The following is a 12,196-nucleotide window of genomic DNA, read 5'->3' as shown; positions in this document are numbered from 1 at the left end:
CCCAGGCCAGAGAGTGACGGTGGCCCCTCTCTTCCTCTTCCAGAGCAACACCCACTGCTGCAGCATCGGTGCGAGGGAGCGCATCGACACCTGCCGCTCCCCCCAGCCCACCGCAGCTGGTGGCGAGCATGGCCGCGGCGTTGAACACCCGCTGCCCGATATGCCTCGACACCTGGGGCAGCGCCGCTTACACTCTCCCATGCTTCCACCAGTTCTGCTTCCCATGCATCCAGCGGTGGGCTGACAGCAAGCCCGAGTGCCCCCTCTGCAAGCAGAGGGTAACATCAATTGTGCACTCGGTTCAGGCTGATGACAAGTTCGAGGAGCTTGTCATCAGCCTGTCGGCAGCGGCATCTGCCGACAGAACCCCTGCCCAGGCACCCAGGCCTCTGGTGGGCGGCCTCCCCACAGACACCTGGGGCCAACTTTTCCGGGGGCACCCTGCTCTGCTCCAGCCCCTGCTCGCCTGGGTGCGCCAGGAGCTGGAGCGCATCTTCAGGACAAGGTGTCCAGAGGTGCACATCTTAGAGAACGCCATCAGGCAGACCCTGTGCCTGTTTGGAATGGAGGAAGAGCTCCTGGTCCAGCTGTTGGAGCTCGACCTCCACCACCACGCGGCAACATTTGTGCATGACCTCCTGGATGTTGCCGTGCAACTGTGCAGCAGGGAGGCCCACCGCCTGCTGGGCCTCAATGTTCCCCCTGCAGCTGAGCATCGGGAGACCAGCCCCGTGCCAGAAGCCGGCCCATCTGGCCTCGAAGGGGTGGCTCCTGGACCCGTCCCAGCCCCCTCTCTCCAGTCCGCCAGCTCCAGTGGGGATGAGGTGCCCGGCACATCGCATGAAGTGTTTCGAGGGAGTTCCAACCACCCTCACTCCACCCCTGCTGCAGAACCTGTGGAGCAGGCAGCACCTCGTGAGGAGCCACAGGAGGCCGCAGCAGGTCCCTCCAGCGCCAGGCGGGGCAGGGGCTGCCCACCTGGGGGGCCTCGGAGAGCCCCCAAGAGGAAGACCAACTCCTCCCAGGCCTCTGCACCACCTAAGAAGAGGCCACCCCGCCGGCGACAGTAGAGGACGCGCCAAGACCAGCGCCGGACAGCAGCTGGGACACACGCTGGCCCCAAAGGACCCAAAGGTCATCAGGGTCCTATTCCACCACACAGAGTACAAATAAAATCACAGAAAACGTGTCAGTGTTGCAAACAGCACAGTGGTCATTGCTATCCCCACCCCTGCTGCTTTCTCCTCCCTTTCCTGATGCCGTGCCCACTCTTTGCCCTGTTGCGTTGCTGCCCTGGCAGCACCCACTGCCCCGCTCCAGCCTGCGTCTCCGCAGCCGCTCCCAGGAAGGTGTTTCCAGCCTTGGGGGCTCCAGGCCAGCCCATGCCCCAGCCTCATCACCCCGGCCTGGCCTCCTCCTCACCGCAGCCTCTGACCCCACAGCTGGGGCTCTGCTCTCCTGCCAGCCTGCACTGCTGCTGCTGCGGCCCGGCCACAGTGGCACCCAGGTGCCTCCTGCACAGTCACGGCTTGGTGCTGCTGCTCTCACTGGGCATCTGGGGCTGTGCCCTGCCCAGGTGCAATCCCCAAGTTGCTCAGCGAGGGGAAGGGCAACTTGCTGCACCTGGGGAGGAACAAGCCCAGCATCAGGACAGGCTGGGGGCACGTGCCCGGAAAGGACCCAGGAGTCCTGTCGCACACCAACTTGACTGTGAGCCAGCAACGAGGCCTGGCCGCAGAGCAGGCAAATGCTGTCCTGGGCTGCACTGGGCGCGGTGTTGCCGGCAGCTCCAGAGAGGTGATCCTCTGCTCTGCCTAGCTCTGGGGAGGCCACAGCTGGAGTGCTGGGACCAGTGCTGGGCTCCCCAGTCCAAGACAGACCTGGGCGTGCTGGAGCGAGTCCGGTGGAGGGCCAAAGAGACGCGGGAGTGACTGGAGCAGCTCTGCTGCGAGGAGAGGCTGAGAGAGCTGGGACTGCTCAGCCTGGAGAAGAGGAGGCTCAGGGAAAATCTTAGAGCGGCCTTCCAAAATCTAAAGGTGACCAGGTGAAAAGCTGGGGAGAGACTCTTTATCAGGAATCATAGTGACAGGACTAGGAGTCGTAGATTTAAATTAAAAAAGAGTAGATTTAGATGAGATATAAGGAAGAAATTATTTAAAGGTCATGATGCACTGGAACAGGTTTCCCAGAGAAGCTGTGGATGCCCCATCCCTGGAAGACCAGGCTGGATGGGCCTTTGGGCAACCTGGTCTGGTGGGAGGTGTCCCTGCCCACAGTAGGGGGTTGGAGTTAGATGATCTTTAAGGTACTTTCCAACCCAAATCATTCTATGATTCTATGAATCTTCTAATACCTTCAGTAGAACTTACATATACCCACTGCAAGTAATACTGTTGATCAGCAAGTCCAAGTCCAGTTGCTATCATTAGAACAGGGACAACATTTTTGCACTTTTCATAATTAGGAAACATATATATCCATCAGATGGCCGAATTTCAAGAAACACTTGGGGTTTAATAGTCAATTGGGGTTTAATAGTCAATTAAGCTGAGCTTCATCCTGGATAGGTGAGTGTTAGTGTTAGTGGTATGAAACAACATGCAGGAGGGAAGGGATGCCATCCAGAGGGACCTGGACAGGCCTGAGATGTGGGCCTGTGCGAACCTCATGAGGTTCAACAGGACCAAATGCAGGTCCTGTACCCGGCTGGGGCAATCCCAAGCACAAATACAGGCTGGACTGAGAGCAGCCCCGAGGAAAAGGACCTGGGGGTGTTGGCTGACGAGAAGCTCAACATGAGCCAGCAATGTGCACTTGCAGCCCAGAAAGCCAGCCGTGTCCTGGGCTGCATCAAAAGAAGCGTGGCCAGCAGGGCAGGGAGGTGACTGTTCCCCTCTGCTCTCTTTTCGTGAGACCCCAGCTGGAGCCCTGCATTCAGATCTGGGGCCCCAGCACAAGAAGGAAATGGAAGTATTAGAACAAGTCCAGAGGAGGGCCAGGAGAATGATCAGAGAGCTGAAGCACCTCTCCTATGAAGACGGGCTGAGGGAGTTGGGGTTGTTCAGCCTGCAGAAGAGAAGGCTCCAGGGAGATCTTATAGAGACGCCTTCCAGTACCTAAACTGGGCTACCAGAAAGCAGAAGAGAGACTCTTTTATCAGGGAGTGCAGTGATAGGACAAGGCGTAATGGCTTTAAGCTAAAAGAGGGTAGATTTAGATGAGACACTTGGAAGAAATTCTTCATGATGAGGGTGGTGAGGCACTGGCACAGGTTGCCCTGAAAAGTTGTGGATGCCCCATCCCTGGAAGTGTGTAAGGCCAGGTTGGATGGTGCTTTGAGCAACCTGGTCTAGTGGGAAGTGTCCCTGTCCATGGCAGGAGTTGGAATTAGATGATTTTTAAGGTTGCTTCCAACCCAAATCATTCCATGTTTCTATGATTCGATGCTGAGCAATTGTTTCAACACACCAGCTGCTGAATGAATGCTTTTAAAATGTTTGTAACAGGGAACAGAGCAACAGGGATTTTTCTGAGAAGGTCATGTGTGATGTACTCTGTGTTATGTTGTCGTTACTGAATCCTGATTTGGGTTATCAGCTTGGAAATCAGGAAGCATACTGGATCACGGATCTTCTGTTGCAGCACACGAAAGTAAGGCAGCAGAAGGAAAGGTTCTGCCATGAACTCGTCCTTCAATTTTCCGCTAAGGTTTGAGAAGATGCAAAAAAAGGGACTGGGGGCTTCTTATTTAACCATTGGCATAGAAGAGCGATTTTGTGACTTGTGTTTGAGACATTTGTAAATGGAACTAAAGTGTCTCAGAGTTTCACAGAGTGTCCCAGAGAGTCACAGAGTATTAGAGCATGTCCTGGTGAGCCAGAGTATCTCAGGACTCAAGTCAAGAGTCCCCTATAAACACCATTGCTAGCAGCACCCACAGGCACTGCCGTGAGCTCTGTTTTGACTCAGACCAAGACATTGCCTGTGGAACAGTCACATCTTTTATTTTTCTTTAATTGTAGCCTAGTGCAAGCCCTGCCAGTGGTGCTGGGGGGGGGTGGGCGGGGTTGGCAGAAACACATGCTGGGGCTGAAGCACTACTGGAGAATGTGCTGCAGGTGAGGATGGCCCATTGCGATGTCTCAGTGATGGACTGTGACATCCCAGTGGCAATGTGCCCAGCTGCTGGGCGGTGATGTGCCCAGCAACTGTCTATGACATCCCCCTGGTGCTCCGGAATGTCTCCAGGTAACAGTTTGTGACTGCATGGCCCTCACCGCTTAAATCTGGGCACAGCAGCTCAGCCCAGCGGTTTGAGCCTCCCCTCCATCTGAGCATCTGTGCGAGGATTGGAGCGTGGAATTCGGCGAGCCACGGTGCTGGGTCGTGCTCTCAGAGCTGCTTTGTGCAGCTCTCAGAGGTACACGTCCCCAGAGCCACCTCTGCTGTTCTCCCAGCCCTGCTCCAACCAGGCAGCTGGGACATCCAGGAAGTGCACGTGCAGCAGCAAAGGTGAGCTGTGCGAGGACACCTCGCGCTGGCAGCTGGCAGCGGGGGTTCCTCCTTGAGGGACTCTCCCCAGGCCAGAGAGTGACGGTGGCCCCTCTCTTCCTCTTCCAGAGCAACACCCACTGCTGCAGCATCGGTGCGAGGGAGCGCATCGACACCTGCCGCTCCCCCCAGCCCACCGCAGCTGGTGGCGAGCATGGCCGCGGCGTTGAACACCCGCTGCCCGATATGCCTCGACACCTGGGGCAGCGCCGCTTACACTCTCCCATGCTTCCACCAGTTCTGCTTCCCATGCATCCAGCGGTGGGCTGACAGCAAGCCCGAGTGCCCCCTCTGCAAGCAGAGGGTAACATCAATTGTGCACTCGGTTCAGGCTGATGACAAGTTCGAGGAGCTTGTCATCAGCCTGTCGGCAGCGGCATCTGCCGACAGAACCCCTGCCCAGGCACCCAGGCCTCTGGTGGGCGGCCTCCCCACAGACACCTGGGGCCAACTTTTCCGGGGGCACCCTGCTCTGCTCCAGCCCCTGCTCTCCTGGGTGCGCCAGGAGCTGGGGCGCATCTTCAGGACAAGGTGTCCAGAGGTGCACATCTTAGAGAACGCCATCAGGCAGACCCTGTGCCTGTTTGGAATGGAGGAAGAGCTCCTGGTCCAGCTGTTGGAGCTCGACCTCCACCACCACGCGGCAACATTTGTGCATGACCTCCTGGATGTTGCCGTGCAACTGTGCAGCAGGGAGGCCCACCGCCTGCTGGGCCTCAATGTTCCCCCTGCAGCTGAGCATCGGGAGACCAGCCCCGTGCCAGAAGCCGGCCCATCTGGCCTCGAAGGGGTGGCTCCTGGACCCGTCCCAGCCCCCTCTCTCCAGTCCGCCAGCTCCAGTGGGGATCAGGTGCCCGGCACATCGCATGAAGCGTTTCGAGGGAGTTCCAACCACCCTCACTCCACCCCTGCTGCAGAACCTGTGGAGCAGGCAGCACCTCGTGAGGAGCCACAGGAGGCCGCAGCAGGTCCCTCCAGCGCCAGGCGGGGCAGGGGCTGCCCACCTGGGGGGCCTCGGAGAGCCCCCAAGAGGAAGACCAACTCCTCCCAGGCCTCTGCACCACCTAAGAAGAGGCCACCCCGCCGGCGACAGTAGAGGACGCGCCAAGACCAGCGCCGGACAGCAGCTGGGACACACGCTGGCCCCAAAGGACCCAAAGGTCATCAGGGTCCTATTCCACCACACAGAGTACAAATAAAATCACAGAAAACGTGTCAGTGTTGCAAACAGCACAGTGGTCATTGCTATCCCCACCCCTGCTGCTTTCTCCTCCCTTTCCTGATGCCGTGCCCACTCTTTGCCCTGTTGCGTTGCTGCCCTGGCAGCACCCACTGCCCCGCTCCAGCCTGCGTCTCCGCAGCCGCTCCCAGGAAGGTGTTTCCAGCCTTGGGGGCTCCAGGCCAGCCCATGCCCCAGCCTCATCACCCCGGCCTGGCCTCCTCCTCACCGCAGCCTCTGACCCCACAGCTGGGGCTCTGCTCTCCTGCCAGCCTGCACTGCTGCTGCTGCGGCCCCGCCACAGTGGCACCCAGGTGCCTCCTGCACAGTCACGGCTTGGTGCTGCTGCTCTCACTGGGCATCTGGGGCTGTGCCCTGCCCAGGTGCAATCCCCAAGTTGCTCAGCGAGGGGAAGGGCAACTTGCTGCACCTGGGGAGGAACAAGCCCAGCATCAGGACAGGCTGGGGGCACGTGCCCGGAAAGGACCCAGGAGTCCTGTCGCACACCAACTTGACTGTGAGCCAGCAACGAGGCCTGGCCGCAGAGCAGGCAAATGCTGTCCTGGGCTGCACTGGGCACGGTGTTGCCGGCAGCTCCAGAGAGGTGATCCTCTGCTCTGCCTAGCTCTGGGGAGGCCACAGCTGGAGTGCTGGGACCAGTGCTGGGCTCCCCAGTCCAAGACAGACCTGGGCGTGCTGGAGCGAGTCCGGTGGAGGGCCAAAGAGACGCGGGAGTGACTGGAGCAGCTCTGCTGCGAGGAGAGGCTGAGAGAGCTGGGACTGCTCAGCCTGGAGAAGAGGAGGCTCAGGGAAAATCTTAGAGCGGCCTTCCAAAATCTAAAGGTGACCAGGTGAAAAGCTGGGGAGAGACTCTTTATCAGGAATCATAGTGACAGGACTAGGAGTCGTAGATTTAAATTAAAAAAGAGTAGATTTAGATGAGATATAAGGAAGAAATTATTTAAAGGTCATGATGCACTGGAACAGGTTTCCCAGAGAAGCTGTGGATGCCCCATCCCTGGAAGACCAGGCTGGATGGGCCTTTGGGCAACCTGGTCTGGTGGGAGGTGTCCCTGCCCACAGTAGGGGGTTGGAGTTAGATGATCTTTAAGGTACTTTCCAACCCAAATCATTCTATGATTCTATGAATCTTCTAATACCTTCAGTAGAACTTACATATACCCACTGCAAGTAATACTGTTGATCAGCAAGTCCAAGTCCAGTTGCTATCATTAGAGCAGGGACAACATTTTTGCACTTTTCATAATTAGGAAACATATATCCATCAGATGGCCGAATTTCAAGAAACACTTGGGGTTTAATAGTCAATTGGGGTTTAATAGTCAATTAAGCTGAGCTTCATCCTGGATAGGTGAGTGTTAGTGTTAGTGGTATGAAACAACATGCAGGAGGGAAGGGATGCCATCCAGAGGGACCTGGACAGGCCTGAGATGTGGGCCTGTGCGAACCTCATGAGGTTCAACAGGACCAAATGCAGGTCCTGTGCCCGGCTGGGGCAATCCCAAGCACAAATACAGGCTGGACTGAGAGCAGCCCCGAGGAAAAGGACCTGGGGGTGTTGGCTGACGAGAAGCTCAACATGAGCCAGCAATGTGCACTTGCAGCCCAGAAAGCCAGCCGTGTCCTGGGCTGCATCAAAAGAAGCGTGGCCAGCAGGGCAGGGAGGTGACTGTTCCCCTCTGCTCTCTTTTCGTGAGACCCCAGCTGGAGCCCTGCATTCAGATCTGGGGCCCCAGCACAAGAAGGAAATGGAAGTATTAGAACAAGTCCAGAGGAGGGCCAGGAGAATGATCAGAGAGCTGAAGCACCTCTCCTATGAAGACGGGCTGAGGGAGTTGGGGTTGTTCAGCCTGCAGAAGAGAAGGCTCCAGGGAGATCTTATAGAGACGCCTTCCAGTACCTAAACTGGGCTACCAGAAAGCAGAAGAGAGACTCTTTTATCAGGGAGTGCAGTGATAGGACAAGGCGTAATGGCTTTAAGCTAAAAGAGGGTAGATTTAGATGAGACACTTGGAAGAAATTCTTCATGATGAGGGTGGTGAGGCACTGGCACAGGTTGCCCTGAAAAGTTGTGGATGCCCCATCCCTGGAAGTGTGTAAGGCCAGGTTGGATGGTGCTTTGAGCAACCTGGTCTAGTGGGAAGTGTCCCTGTCCATGGCAGGAGTTGGAATTAGATGATTTTTAAGGTTGCTTCCAACCCAAATCATTCCATGTTTCTATGATTCGATGCTGAGCAATTGTTTCAACACACCAGCTGCTGAATGAATGCTTTTAAAATGTTTGTAACAGGGAACAGAGCAACAGGGATTTTTCTGAGAAGGTCATGTGTGATGTACTCTGTGTTATGTTGTCGTTACTGAATCCTGATTTGGGTTATCAGCTTGGAAATCAGGAAGCATACTGGATCACGGATCTTCTGTTGCAGCACACGAAAGTAAGGCAGCAGAAGGAAAGGTTCTGCCATGAACTCGTCCTTCAATTTTCCGCTACGGTTTGAGAAGATGCAAAAAAAGGGACTGGGGGCTTCTTATTTAACCATTGGCATAGAAGAGCGATTTTGTGACTTGTGTTTGAGACATTTGTAAATGGAACTAAGGTGTCAGAGTTTCACAGAGTGTCCCAGAGAGTCACAGAGTATTAGAGCATGTCCTGGTGAGCCAGAGTATCTCAGGACTCAAGGCAAGAGTCCCCCATAAACACCATTGCTAGCAGCACCCACAGGCACTGCCGTGAGCTTTCTTTTGACTCAGACCAAGACATTGCCTGTGGAATAGTCACATCTTTTATTTTTCTTTAATTGTAGCCTAGTGCAAGCCCTGCCAGTGGTGCTGGGGGGGGGGGTGGGCGGGGTTGGCAGAAACACATGCTGGGGCTGAAGCACTACTGGAGAATGTGCTGCAGGTGAGGATGGCCCATTGCGATGTCTCAGTGATGGACTGTGACATCCCAGTGGCAATGTGCCCAGCTGCTGGGCGGTGATGTGCTCAGCTGGTGGGTGGTGATGTGCCCAGCAACTGTCTATGACATCCCCCTGGTGCTCCGGAATGTCTCCAGGTAACAGTTTGTGACTGCATGGCCCTCACCGCTTAAATCTGGGCACAGCAGCTCAGCCCAGCGGTTTGAGCCTCCCCTCCATCTGAGCATCTGTGCGAGGATTGGAGCGTGGAATTCGGCGAGCCACGGTGCTGGGTCGTGCTCTCAGAGCTGCTTTGTGCAGCTCTCAGAGGTACACGTCCCCAGAGCCACCTCTGCTGTTCTCCCAGCCCTGCTCCAACCAGGCAGCTGGGACATCCAGGAAGTGCACGTGCAGCAGCAAAGGTGAGCTGTGCGAGGACACCTCGCGCTGGCAGCTGGCAGCGGGGGTTCCTCCTTGAGGGACTCTCCCCAGGCCAGAGAGTGACGGTGGCCCCTCTCTTCCTCTTCCAGAGCAACACCCACTGCTGCAGCATCGGTGCGAGGGAGCGCATCGACACCTGCCGCTCCCCCCAGCCCACCGCAGCTGGTGGCGAGCATGGCCGCGGCGTTGAACACCCGCTGCCCGATATGCCTCGACACCTGGGGCAGCGCCGCTTACACTCTCCCATGCTTCCACCAGTTCTGCTTCCCATGCATCCAGCGGTGGGCTGACAGCAAGCCCGAGTGCCCCCTCTGCAAGCAGAGGGTAACATCAATTGTGCACTCGGTTCAGGCTGATGACAAGTTCGAGGAGCTTGTCATCAGCCTGTCGGCAGCGGCATCTGCCGACAGAACCCCTGCCCAGGCACCCAGGCCTCTGGTGGGCGGCCTCCCCACAGACACCTGGGGCCAACTTTTCCGGGGGCACCCTGCTCTGCTCCAGCCCCTGCTCGCCTGGGTGCGCCAGGAGCTGGAGCGCATCTTCAGGACAAGGTGTCCAGAGGTGCACATCTTAGAGAACGCCATCAGGCAGACCCTGTGCCTGTTTGGAATGGAGGAAGAGCTCCTGGTCCAGCTGTTGGAGCTCGACCTCCACCACCACGCGGCAACATTTGTGCATGACCTCCTGGATGTTGCCGTGCAACTGTGCAGCAGGGAGGCCCACCGCCTGCTGGGCCTCAATGTTCCCCCTGCAGCTGAGCATCGGGAGACCAGCCCCGTGCCAGAAGCCGGCCCATCTGGCCTCGAAGGGGTGGCTCCTGGACCCGTCCCAGCCCCCTCTCTCCAGTCCGCCAGCTCCAGTGGGGATGAGGTGCCCGGCACATCGCATGAAGCGTTTCGAGGGAGTTCCAACCACCCTCACTCCACCCCTGCTGCAGAACCTGTGGAGCAGGCAGCACCTCGTGAGGAGCCACAGGAGGCCGCAGCAGGTCCCTCCAGCGCCAGGCGGGGCAGGGGCTGCCCACCTGGGGGGCCTCGGAGAGCCCGCAAGAGGAAGACCAACTCCTCCCAGGCCTCTGCACCACCTAAGAAGAGGCCACCCCGCCGGCGACAGTAGAGGACGCGCCAAGACCAGCGCCGGACAGCAGCTGGGACACACGCTGGCCCCAAAGGACCCAAAGGTCATCAGGGTCCTATTCCACCACACAGAGTACAAATAAAATCACAGAAAACGTGTCAGTGTTGCAAACAGCACAGTGGTCATTGCTATCCCCACCCCTGCTGCTTTCTCCTCCCTTTCCTGATGCCGTGCCCACTCTTTGCCCTGTTGCGTTGCTGCCCTGGCAGCACCCACTGCCCCGCTCCAGCCTGCGTCTCCGCAGCCGCTCCCAGGAAGGTGTTTCCAGCCTTGGGGGCTCCAGGCCAGCCCATGCCCCAGCCTCATCACCCCGGCCTGGCCTCCTCCTCACCGCAGCCTCTGACCCCACAGCTGGGGCTCTGCTCTCCTGCCAGCCTGCACTGCTGCTGCTGCGGCCCCGCCACAGTGGCACCCAGGTGCCTCCTGCACAGTCACGGCTTGGTGCTGCTGCTCTCACTGGGCATCTGGGGCTGTGCCCTGCCCAGGTGCAATCCCCAAGTTGCTCAGCGAGGGGAAGGGCAACTTGCTGCACCTGGGGAGGAACAAGCCCAGCATCAGGACAGGCTGGGGGCACGTGCCCGGAAAGGACCCAGGAGTCCTGTCGCACACCAACTTGACTGTGAGCCAGCAACGAGGCCTGGCCGCAGAGCAGGCAAATGCTGTCCTGGGCTGCACTGGGCACGGTGTTGCCGGCAGCTCCAGAGAGGTGATCCTCTGCTCTGCCTAGCTCTGGGGAGGCCACAGCTGGAGTGCTGGGACCAGTGCTGGGCTCCCCAGTCCAAGACAGACCTGGGCGTGCTGGAGCGAGTCCGGTGGAGGGCCAAAGAGACGCGGGAGTGACTGGAGCAGCTCTGCTGCGAGGAGAGGCTGAGAGAGCTGGGACTGCTCAGCCTGGAGAAGAGGAGGCTCAGGGAAAATCTTAGAGCGGCCTTCCAAAATCTAAAGGTGACCAGGTGAAAAGCTGGGGAGAGACTCTTTATCAGGAATCATAGTGACAGGACTAGGAGTCGTAGATTTAAATTAAAAAAGAGTAGATTTAGATGAGATATAAGGAAGAAATTATTTAAAGGTCATGATGCACTGGAACAGGTTTCCCAGAGAAGCTGTGGATGCCCCATCCCTGGAAGACCAGGCTGGATGGGCTTTTGGGCAACCTGGTCTGGTGGGAGGTGTCCCTGCCCACAGTAGGGGGTTGGAGTTAGATGATCTTTAAGGTACTTTCCAACCCAAATCATTCTATGATTCTATGAATCTTCTAATACCTTCAGTAGAACTTACATATACCCACTGCAAGTAATACTGTTGATCAGCAAGTCCAAGTCCAGTTGCTATCATTAGAGCAGGGACAACATTTTTGCACTTTTCATAATTAGGAAACATATATATCCATCAGATGGCCGAATTTCAAGAAACACTTGGGGTTTAATAGTCAATTGGGGTTTAATAGTCAATTAAGCTGAGCTTCATCCTGGATAGGTGAGTGTTAGTGTTAGTGGTATGAAACAACATGCAGGAGGGAAGGGATGCCATCCAGAGGGACCTGGACAGGCCTGAGATGTGGGCCTGTGCGAACCTCATGAGGTTCAACAGGACCAAATGCAGGTCCTGTGCCCGGCTGGGGCAATCCCAAGCACAAATACAGGCTGGACTGAGAGCAGCCCCGAGGAAAAGGACCTGGGGGTGTTGGCTGACGAGAAGCTCAACATGAGCCAGCAATGTGCACTTGCAGCCCAGAAAGCCAGCCGTGTCCTGGGCTGCATCAAAAGAAGCGTGGCCAGCAGGGCAGGGAGGTGACTGTTCCCCTCTGCTCTCTTTTCGTGAGACCCCAGCTGGAGCCCTGCATTCAGATCTGGGGCCCCAGCACAAGAAGGAAATGGAAGTATTAGAACAAGTCCAGAGGAGGGCCAGGAGAATGATCAGAGAGCTGAAG

Source organism: Anser brachyrhynchus, assembly GCF_964034855.1.
Source record: "Anser brachyrhynchus genome assembly, chromosome: Z".
NCBI classification, from domain to species: domain Eukaryota; kingdom Metazoa; phylum Chordata; class Aves; order Anseriformes; family Anatidae; genus Anser; species Anser brachyrhynchus.
The sequence above is the reverse complement of the archived record's forward strand: the minus strand, read 5'-3'. Positions refer to the sequence as shown.